Below are 8,204 nucleotides of genomic sequence, written 5' to 3'. Positions count from 1 at the left end.
GGTTATCTCTAAAAATACACTAATTGCAAAGTGAAAGCATTTTAAATGTCATTTGCCTAAGAAAAACTATGCCAGCACAAGGCTTACGTTAAGATTAATTCATTTAATGTGCCCAATGAATTAATCTTAACATAAGCCTTGTGCTGGAGTTGAGCAGTTTTTGGTCATTGTCTCCATATAACAGCTTTCACGTTGACAATATAGAACACCGGAATAGAAGTATAGGATGGTTTCATTTCCACCCAAGTCCCTTAATACCTGCAGTGGCATATTCATCAGTAACAAACGTTTATTAGTAATATATTATGGGAAAGCTTGGTAGTTAAGACTATTATCAATTATTGTGAGGCATAAAAATAACATTGCCAGGACCAGGGTATATAAATTGCTTTTAAGTTAAACATAAAGCCTGGTTACTGTTCTCTAGGAAATAATATTTCAGGCACAAAATCATCTCACGATTAGCGACCAGATTTTTTCTACTTAAGATACAGGAACTGTAATTAATTTTAGCATTTCAAATATGGGTATTGTTGTAAGGGTACTCCGGATTTGTTTAAATCAGGTATAGTAGGACGGGCAAAAATGGACGTGACAAGGAAGAAGGAAGAAAACAAGGAAGACAATCCCTCACGGACCCTTAGAAACAGGAGCCATGTCGGTGGGACCACATAGGGAAGCACCAGGGTCAGTGAAAAAGCAGAAGGGGGCTTCCCTGGTGGCGCAGTGGTTGAGAGTCCGCCTGCCGATGCAGGGAACGCGGGTTCGTGCCCTGGTCCGGGAAGATCCCTCATGCCGCGGAGCGGCGGGTGCAACACCAAAGAAAGGAAAACCAGTTAGGGGGCTTTTGAAATGAAAGGTGCTGTGACCCAGAGTATGATGGTGGCAAAAAAAAAAAAAAAAAAAAAGCGGAAGGAGTGAGGGGAAAGCATGGACAAATCCTTTACTGTGTTTTTGTGGGAAGGAATGGACAAGTCAGGGGAAGTAGGCTAAACAGGTTTAGGATTGGTTAATTTGAATTTGGGCTCTGGAGTATAGAGATTATCTCTAGCTGTCTGGCACCTGGCCCTGGGGTGATTAGGGCAGGGGAATAGTGGCCCAGAGTATAAGAGCGCTATAAAGGAGAAGTTTGGGGGTGTGAACTTCAGATTGGTTGGTTTGCATGTATAAGTGCACTTGCAGGCAAGTGGTTTACTCTAAGAATTGGTTAACCCTGGGAGGGGCAGTCTTTCCAACATCAGATGGCCCTAAGATAGTGCATCAGAAAAACAGAAAATAAAAAGGCATGATTAATACAGGTACATTTATCAAGCTCTCAGTCCTCTAAAGGATCTGGAAGTCCTGAGATTCTACGAAAGTTAGTCACTTAAGTTTCACAGCATCTTCATTTTCTTTTTAATTTTACTTTTTATTGAAGTATAGTTGATTTACAATGTGTTAGTTTCAGGTATACAGCAAAGTGATTCAGTTTTATCTAAATCAATCAATCTATCCTTTTTTTTTTAAAATCAATCTATTTATTTTTGGCTGCTTTGGGTTTTCGTTGCTGCACACGGGCTTTCTCTAGTTGCGACAAGCGGGGGCTACTCTTTGTTGCGGTGTGAGGGCTTCTCATTGCAGTGGCTTCTCTTGTTGCGGAGCATGGGCTCTAGGCGTGCAGGCTTCAGTAGTTGTGGCACACAGGCTTAGAGCACAGGCTCAGTAGTTGTGGTGCACAGGCTTAGCTGCTCTGCAGCATGTGGGATCTTCCCAGACCAGGGATTGAATGTGTGTCCCCTGCATTGGCAGGCGGATTCTTAACCACTGTGCCACCAGGGAAGTCCTATCTATCTATTCTTTTTCATATTCTTTTCCACTATAGGTCATCACAAGATATTGAACACAGTTCCCTGTGTTATACAGTAGGTCCTTGTTGTTTATCTATTTTATGTATAGCATCTTCATTTTCATTGGTGAAAAACAACTTGTCTCACTAAATTCAGTTACACTCAGTTTAAAGCAAGTATCATTGAGGGGTGTGTGATTCAATTAAGAAATAGCAGTCTGATCTTTGATTAGAACTTTTACTTTAAGTCCTGAATGCAATTCTAGACAAAATTTTTTGTTCCCTTTCATTATGTATGGATGTTGGCATTTATTCTGCTAGTTCTCTTCAGTTATTTTCATTAAAAATACCTCTTAGCAGACTCACGGTTGTACAGAACAAAATAATGGTTACCAGTGGGGACAGGGTAGTGGGGAGAGGCAATATAAAGGTAGGGGATTAAGAGGTGCAAACTATCATGTATAAAATGAGCTGCAAGGATATATTGTGCAACATGGGGAATATAACCAATATTTTATAATAACTATAAATGGAGTATAAACTTTAAAAATTGTAAATCAGTATCTCGTACACATGTAACATATAATATTGCGCATCAACTATATACTTCAATAAAATTTTTTTAAAAACATACTTGTTAATTTATAGATACTATATGAGTCATACTTTCTTAGTATCAAAATATAAATTTTATGTTAAAATGTTAAATTATACCTTAAGAACTTTCTTTCTCTGAATAGTCTCTACAAAAGCATCCCAGCTTTCTGGAAGAGGCTCACATTGTAAAACCATCTGGTATTTGTTTATTTGAGATTATGCCTCTTACCTGGTATAATGTTAACTGCTTTCCTCCTGTCAACTCCCAAGAGTAAAGGCCTCCTTGGCAAGAAGCAAGTCCTCTGAAGAGCTCCTGGTGGAAAATGCACAGCAGCTCCTCCGTGCTGCCTCTAAGACTGTGAGGGCTGCAGAAGCCGCCAGTCTCCGGGTAAGTGCTAATCCCAAGGCTGGACACTGGCACAGACTTGCACAGGACCATGACTCAGGTCACAGGCTGAGAGCAACATTGCAGACGTTCATGAGGAAACTCTACCTGCTTCTTAGCTATTAAATTCAACTTCATTTCCTACCCAAACCTGTCACCTGATTTCTTGTGCATTTTAGTTTGGTTAATTTCTATCAGCCTACCTTCAGTTCCACTGATTCTTTCTTCAGCTGTGTCCAATCTGCTGATGAGCCTGTCAAAGCATTCTTCAATCTGTTACCACATTTTTTCTTATTTTTAGCATCTCTGTTTGATTATTTCTCATAGTTTTTGTCTCTCTGCTAAAACTCACCATCTGTTCATGCATTTTGTCTACTTCTTCCACTAAAGTCACTAATACAGAAATCATAGTTATTTTTAACTTCCTATCTGATGGCTTCAACATGTGGCTCATATCTGAGTTTGGGTTTGTTTTTTAAATTAATTAATTATTTTATTTTTGGCTGCATTGTGTCTTTGTTGCTGCGCATGGGCTTTCTCTAGTTGTGGTGAGCGGGGGCTACTCTTCGTTGCGGTACATGGGCTTCTCACTGCATTGGCAGGCAGACTCTTAACCACTGCGCCACCAGGGAAGCCCAATAGGAGACTTTTAACAGTATGAATTCAGGATGGTTTTCTGCTTCTTCCCCCGAAGTAGAGGGCTGTATTTTGTTTTCTTTCTCCGCTCGCAGTGGTCTTGACCTGTGCCCTGGGGATGACAGGATTTGCTGTTCTTCCTTCAGTGACTTGAGCTTTTGTGCCATGAAGAGACAGATGTGGGGGAGACGCAAGAGGGAAGAGATATGGGAACATATGTATATGTAAAACTGATTCACTTTGTTATAAAGCAGAAACTAACACACCATTGTAAATCAATTATACCCCAATAAAGATGTTAAAAAAAAAAAAGAGACAGATGTGGGCAGAGATCTGTGCCTTTGTTGAAGTGATGGCTGTTCCTCTTCCCAAAGCCTGCTCCACAAGGGAGACAGCCCCAACCTCCAGCCCTGTCCCAAATCTTTGTCATGAGCACCAGGAGAGGTCCTGGAGAAAGCCTGTGAACAGGTGTGGATTTTTCTTAGTTGTGGTTCTCATGGGTCCTATACACTCACACTCATCTACAATTGGCCATGGCAATTTGTTAAGAATTTTAGCTAAAATCTTCTGATCAGGCATATGACAGTCTCATCTTACTCCCGTGCTCTATCCTAAGGAAGCCAGTGCTGAGCCCCTGCCTCTCCCTGAAAGTGGCTGTCTTTTCTTAGATTTCAGTCCAGTGAGTTGCCCTTCAACCTCAGCTCTCTAATAAGTTCAAGAAAAGTTATGATTTTGTGGATTATCTGACTTTTTCTTGTTGTTAGGGTGGGAGCAACTCCCTTTCCAGCTTTCTATATCCTAAGTGAAGGCAGGAAATGGGAAATATTTGGGTGCCCAAAAGAATACCCTGCCAGGGCCTTCACATGTGCTATTCTACCTGTGTGAGATGCATTTCTGCCCCTCCACTTCTACCAAATTGTCTTATGTCTGTCTCCTTCTTATCTTTTAGGCCCAAACTTAAATTCCACCTCCTCAAAAGGGATGAAATACCCCCACTATATCTAAATGAAATCGCACCAAGTGTCCCCTGCTTTAATACCTTGTATGGTTCCTTCGTAGCACTTATCACATTTTGTAGTTGTCTGCTTCTTTTCCTCACTTTTATGTGTTTGTCTGGCTCTGTTATTAGAATGTATACTTCATGAAGCCAGAGACCTAGAATAGTGGGCAAGTGCACGGAGGCACTAAATAAATAGAATGGGAATTTTCATTTCAAGTTTAAAGAAACTTTGTACTGATTAAATTCAAAGAGTACATAAAATAGACACACCCAGTGAAAAGCATTTGGAAAATGTGCACACTTGAGCGACAAGTTCCAGAATTTCTTGAATATAAAGAAGGCTGAGAGAAAAGCTCAGGACTGGCCCTATGGATCAGTGAGCACCTCTCCCGCCAGCACGCCAGCGTGGCCACAGCCACAGCCTCCCACAGATCCTGCAGCACCACCCAGGGCAGGGCCAGTCCCCAGGTCCCAATGCCCAGGCCATCTGAGTGCAGGAGAAGTTGAAGGCCAGGCTGAGTGCTTGCTGTGTACACCTGTGTCCTGGCTCTGCTTAGGCCGCTGGCTAAAGACACATGGATAGTTTGCATAAAGCAAAATGAATAAAGCAAGATCCAGGAGGCAGAATTTGGGTTAGAGAGAGATTTTTTTTTTTTTAATTGACTACAGTCCCAGAACATTCTATCGTGATAGACAAGATCCTTTGTTCTGTTGTGCTTGTCCTTTAAGAATGAATGGGCTCCAATTCAGAGGACCTCTCCAAACACGATTCCTTGCTCTCTATTCAATTTTGGGCTAAAATATCAGAAAACCAGTCCCAGCATCACTCAGAAGAATCCCCTAGGAGCTCCAATGAGCTGACACTGGGAGAGAGTGCACAGCGCCTCCTAGTACTTAATCATCTGTCTCTCCTCCAGGGTTTGAGACAGCCTTCTCCAGATCCGGAGGAACTGGAAGTTGCTGCCTGCTGCACGCAGTGGAGAAGAAAATTGCGAAGGCACAGACTTCAAGAAATCTCAGACCTCGACTGTGACGAGCTGGGCCTGCGAAAAACAGGCACTAAAGGGCCCCCAACACTCGTGGCCCTGGTTCAGGAAGCATTATAAAAGCTGAGCAGTATTCTCCAAGTCAGACTCTCTGTTGATGTGTGCACTGGCCCTGAGACTCTGGGAGCCCATGGAAAGTGCCTTTTAGGCCAAATCAGCCTGTGGGGACACAGGGGGACACGGTGGGTTGGGTGGGTGCAGGGAAGCCAGGGCTGGGCCTTGAGCAGAGCTAGCCCGACAGTATTCCCAGTCAAGGGGACAGCTCTGGGCCCCTGGTGAGACTGCTATCTTCCTGGGAAGGATACTTAGCTTTCTGGGTTTAGAAGGAACATCACACATAGACTGGGCAAGGATGGGGTAAAAAAAACACCCAAGCCCTATTAGCTTAAGCCTTTATTAAGATGTTGCAATGTGAAAAGAGTCCCAGTACGTTCTATAGGGATCCAGGAACTGAAAGATTTATGGATTAGATTGGTAGTCAGTCAGAGTTCACCTTGCTTGAATAACTTGGCACTGTTCAAATTTTCAAGGTCTGGGGAAACTGAAGATGTGCTACTTGGGGATACAGTGCAGGAGCTACAAGTCTGAAGGCCCTGAGTTGTGATTTGGTGAATCTGGGTTTAGCATCTGGGATGGAGAGGAACAGTTGAGCATTAAGGTCTTGGAGAGTCAGTGGAAATTTTTCAGTTCTCAGGATCTTTCACAAAACCTATTTGGTAAAGGAATGAGGAGACCAGTGACCTTCACCTCAGGGGTTGAACTGCATGGGCCAAAAGTGGAGAACTGGGTCTGGAGGAGGGGGATGCAGACAGGGACTGGGTACATGGTCTGGGAGCAGGGATGCCCTGGGGGCTGGGGCCTTGCTTGTTTGGGGAACATCGTGCCACCCTCTTATATTCTGGTACAGCCCACAGGGAGGAGGGCTGACACTAGATGAGACAGAATTTCCCACAACCCAGTGGGATTGTGGTTCAGATTTATAGTAAATAAAGATAGGGATTTCTTTCCACTTAAAAAAAAAAACAACAAAAAAAAACCAGAATACAATGTGATGTTTTGCCTTGTATACACCCATCAAATCATCACTACAATTGGGATAATGAATATATGCATCACCTCAAACGTGTCCTCACTCCCCTCCGGGGTCCCTGGAATGACTGATCTGCTTTGTCACTTAATGATTAATTTGAGGGACTTCCCTGGTGGTCCAGTGGTTAAGACTCTGTGTTCCCAATGCAGGGGGCCCAGGTTCGATCCCTGCTCAGGGAACTAAATCCCGCATGCCACAACTAAGAGACCTGGCATACCGCAACAAATATCCCGCACGCAGCAACGAAGATCCCACGTGCCACAACTAAGACCTGGCACAGCCAAACAAATAAATATTTTAAAAATAAATAAATAAAATTTGTCAACCTAACCCGCTTTAAGAAAAAAAAATTAGTTTGATTAGTTATCTGCAAATCAATCAATGTTATACACCACGTTAACAATTAGAATAAAAATCATATGATCATCTCAACAGATGCAGAAAAAGTTTCTGACAAAACTCAACATCCATTTATGATAAAAACTCTCAATGAAGTATGTATAGAGGGAACATACCTCAACATAATAAAGGCCATATATGACAAGCACATGGCTGTCATTGAAAAATTAATCAGACAATCTAAGAAAGAAATGGAAGATTTTATTTGAGCCAAATTGAGGATTGTTACCTGGGAACAGCCTCAAGGAAAGTTCTGAGAACTGTTCTGCCCATTAGAGGTCAAAGCACAGTTATGTAAGTTTTTAAGACAGAGGCTGTACATTAAATAACGTATTGTTGACAGTTTATACAATGTAGTGAATAGTGGGTCATGGTTCATCGTGGTCCCTTACAAGATTAAGAAGGAATGTTATCTTTTAAGTTGTCTTGTTGGTGCTGGGAGAATGTTGCTCTTTATGGTGAAGCAGATATTTCTGCTGATGGGGAGGTTTGGACAATGTAATATAATGCAGGTGCACAAGGCACAGTAGAGAGGAGAGAGGAGGCCAAAGTGCAGAGAAAAATTTTTTATGTTTAAATTTTTCTTGACTTGTCATAAAATATGAATTTTATTTCACACAGCTAGCATCATACTCAAAGGTGAAAAGCTGAAAACATTTCCTCTAAGAGCAGGAACAAGACAGGGATGCCTATTCTCACCACTTTTATTCAACACAGTATTGGAAGTCTTAGTCACAGCAAATCAGACAAGAGAAAGAAATTTCTTTTATCTAAATTGGAAAGGAAGAAGTAAAATTGTCACTGCTTGCAGATAACATGATACTATATATAGAAAATCCCACAGATACCACCAAAAAACTATTAGAACCAATACATGAATTCAGTAACTTGCACAATACAAAATTAATATAACAGAAATCTGCTGCATTTCTATATACTAACAATGATATATCTGATAAAGGGCTAATATCTAGAATATACAAAGAACATATACAACTCAATATGAAAGAAAAAAACAAATCAAAAAACAAATTTAAAAATGGGCAGGGGGGGCTTCCCTGGTGGCGCAGTGGTTGTCAGTCTGCCTGCCGATGCAGGGGACACGGGTTCGTGCCCCGGTCCGGGAAGATCCCACATGCCGCGCAGCGGGTGGGCCCGTGAGCCATGGCCGCTGAGCCTGCGCGTCCGGAGCCTGTGCTCCGCAACGGGAGAGGCCACAACGGTGA

The 8,204-nt window shown here is 42.3% G+C and overlaps 1 non-coding gene across 1 annotated transcript; it reads left to right on the top strand.

Annotated features, from left to right (window-relative positions):
- The first annotated feature begins 6,685 nt into the window (after positions 1-6,685).
- On the top strand, positions 6,686-6,758 carry TRNAG-CCC (transfer RNA glycine (anticodon CCC)). Its single transcript has one exon. It is a non-coding gene; the product is annotated as a tRNA-Gly (tRNA).
- Positions 6,759-8,204: the final 1,446 nt, after the last annotated feature.

The sequence above is a fragment of the Lipotes vexillifer genome, unplaced genomic scaffold (genome assembly GCF_000442215.2).
Source record: "Lipotes vexillifer unplaced genomic scaffold, Lipotes_vexillifer_v1.1 scaffold1139, whole genome shotgun sequence".
Classification (NCBI taxonomy): Eukaryota; Metazoa; Chordata; class Mammalia; order Artiodactyla; family Lipotidae; genus Lipotes; species Lipotes vexillifer.
This window is presented reverse-complemented; position numbering and strand designations above follow the sequence as displayed.